Source organism: Geospiza fortis, unplaced genomic scaffold (assembly GCF_000277835.1).
Source record: "Geospiza fortis unplaced genomic scaffold, GeoFor_1.0 scaffold85, whole genome shotgun sequence".
Taxonomy (NCBI): domain Eukaryota; kingdom Metazoa; phylum Chordata; class Aves; order Passeriformes; family Thraupidae; genus Geospiza; species Geospiza fortis.
In genome coordinates this window covers 778,433-781,599 of record NW_005054358.1, presented here as the reverse complement: position 1 = coordinate 781,599, position 3,167 = coordinate 778,433, and positions in this window count along the sequence as shown.

The window sequence follows — 3,167 nt, the reverse complement described above, 5'->3', positions numbered from 1 at the left end:
GCGCTGGGCTCTGGCCGGAGTGCCGCCCTCCCCATCGCCCCACGGCCGGCAGCAGCAGCACAAGGAGCCCTGGAGACGCGTGGTGCCACACTGGGCCACCCTCCCAGCACAGAAAGTGAGGACAGGTCCCCAGCTGCCCCCTCCACCCCTCTCTGTAAGTTATTTGCCAAAGCTTTCATCTCGGTGGCCACGCCGCCGTGCGCCCGAGTCTCAGTAGCCACACCACGCCGCCACGCCGGCCCCTCGGATGCCGGCAGACGTGCGGCCCGTGTCCTCCGCCGGCCCTTGAGGAAAGCTCCACTTTGTCCTCGTTTTGGAGGATTCTTGTTTTTCCCCATCCATCCCCAGCCACCCCATCCCAGGCCACTACGTGTTCACAAAGGCATTGAGCTGTGCCCGTTCTCCCCCCCCCCACCCGGGACCCACACCCATGCCCCATGGGATGGCTCAGGAGGGTGGCACGGGGTCCAGTACCCCAAACTGCTGACTCCAGTGAGGGGATTTGACTGGGCAGGGGGACCGAGGTCTGGCTCCTGCCCGCAGTCCCTTCCCCAGAGCAGCACCTCTGCTCTGACCCCTGTGCAGCGGGGCTGGCAGGGCAGCAGGCCCCTGTGCACAGTCTTGCTTTCTCCAGAGCACCTGGAGGGGTAAGTTTGCTGCCAAAAAAAGCAAAAAAAAAAAAACAAAATAAAGAAAAAGCCATAGTTTTGGGTGCTCCCATGGGGCTGAGCACCACAACCCAGCATGGCCACAGCACCAGGGGCACGTGCTGCCCAGTCCCAGGCTGCTGGGGCTGGGTGGGCCTGAGGGGTCCCAGAACCTACATCCTGGAGGAAACAGCAGCCCCTGGCACTGGCCAAAGCCCAGCACCCATGCAGGGAGAGGGGCCAGTCCATGCCCTGTGCTGTCCCGAGGGAGCGGGCGATGCCACTGGCGCAGCCCCAGGACCGTTCTCGCTCCGGTGGGGAACGGCGCCGGTACCATGTCTGTGTTGCTCTGCCAATGCCTCCTGCTGCTGGTTGTGACCATGATCATGTTTTATACCCGGCCTTGTTCTGACCCCATCAGTCTCCCCAATAAAGATTATATTGGAACGAAGGCTGAGCTGGACTCCGGGGCCGCGTCACTGGGGCGGGAGGGGGTGGCACCGGGATGTGCCCTGGTCCTGCTCCCCCTGTGGGACAGGCTGGGGCCAGACCCGGGTTACAGCTTTCCCTTGGGCCGGCACCTCCTCCTCCAGCCTGGCTTTCTGCTCTGATGGAGCTGTGTCCCCTGCCCGCCCAGCCCCTGCACGTGGCTGGGCACCTTGGGGGACCCTGCCCAGCTTGGCAAGGGGTCCCCAGCCACAGCAAGAGCCCTCAGACACCGGCTGGATGTCCCCTTTCTCCCCAGGTGATGTGGGATGCTGGGGGGAGGATGTGCCATTTGGTGGGATCTGCTGTGGAAGGGAGCTAGGGAGGGACATGGGCAGTGCTGGGTTCCCCTGTTCTGCTGAGGCAGCTGCACTCACGGACTCCTCTCTGCACCATTCCCACAGCATGCAGGAGCTGCCCTGGGGCTGGCAGCACCAGCACATGGAACCCACTGTGTGCCCTGAAGGGCCCCGGGGTCACTGGGATGGCAGCTCCACAGCTGGGAGAGCCAGACACCCGCAGCAGAAGCAGCTGGGATGATGATCCCAGGACAAGGCACGGTGTGCCCACAACCAGCGCCAGCCCCCAAATTTCCCTTCCCCAGGAGCAGTAACTCTCTCTGCCCTCAGCTCTGGGCCAAGGTGGAGCATCTGCTTCCAAAGCAGCAGCACGTCCAGGAGGGTGCAGGGGGGGCTGCAGACCCTTTTTCCTGTTGTGCTGGTTCCCATCCCAGGGGGTTTCTATGCCTGGAGAACAGAACCACCTCCCAGCCCATGGGTGCTGAACTACAGCACCAATAACGCAGCCAGTGCCACCCTCATCCCCGAGGATGCTGCAGCTGTGTCCTGTCTCCCTGTCCTTACCAACATCCCCACCCTGCACCCACATTCCTCCATCCTTTGTGCAGCCTTGGCACAGTGTGGGGGTCTCCTGGTGGTCACAGCAGCCCCACACTGAGCCAAATCATGCGGCTGCTTGGGGGAGTTGGGGCAGCCCCACATCCAGGATGTGCATCTCCATCAGCCCAAAGGCTCAGGCCAAATCCAGGATAAAGAACTCTGACACCCCAAAAGCTCATATTAAATCCAGGCTGAGCATCTCTGTCCCCACCAAAGCTGTGGGCCAGCCAGAGCAGGGGTGGCAGCAGTTTTGCCCTCAGTAGGAATTTACCCTTTTTATTACATAAGGACAAAGTGTTCAATGTGTTCTCCCCTACCCTCGTGGCACCTCTTGGGCACAGAGTAAATTTAAAACTGCTAATTTGATTTTGAGTTGCAATTAAGGAAGAAATAGGGCCTTTCAGGAGCAAGTTCTGGGCGAGAACCCATTTCTCCTGCCCTATTAACCTCGAATAAGCACTTGCTGGAAGAGGGGCCAGGTTTGCTGCAGAGGACAGGGACATGGGGTGGTGCCAGCCCTTGTGTCACAGATGCAGGTGAATTAAAAGTCTTTCACATCCCCTAAAATGCTCCCATGGCCATTCTAGCTTTGTGCCTTCATGCTAAGTTTTTGAAGATCTCTAAGTCCTACAAGCTGCTTAAGCATGGCCAGGACATTGCTGCAGGAGAAGGTTTGGCCACATGAGAGCAGAGATGTTCCCAGGTGAGCTGGTTCTAAAATCTCCTCATTGTTGTAACATCTGTCCCAGGCTGGGGTGAAGCTCTGGGCTCTCCCAGTGTCCAGTTTGGCTCATGGTAGGAGAGGGGGGACGTGGGCAGTTAAATTTCTCCTGGGGGTGATCCTTTTCCCAGATGTCCTCATTTTAGGTCAAAGGGCCAGGATCGGGCTGGTTTGGGCTCGGCCTGGTTTGGGCTCAGCCTTTGGCATGGGTTTGGGTGTGGTGTTTGCCAGTCATTCTCCCCAGAGTTAAGAAGCATTTGGCCAATGCTCTCAAGCACAGGGTGGGATTGTCGGGGTGTCTGTGCAGGGCCAGGAGTTGGACTGGATGATCCTGATGCGTTCTTTCTAACCCAGAGCATTGTGTGATTCCGTGAGAAGCCCCTCCTGCAGCCTGGCCTCTCGGTGCCCGGGGCT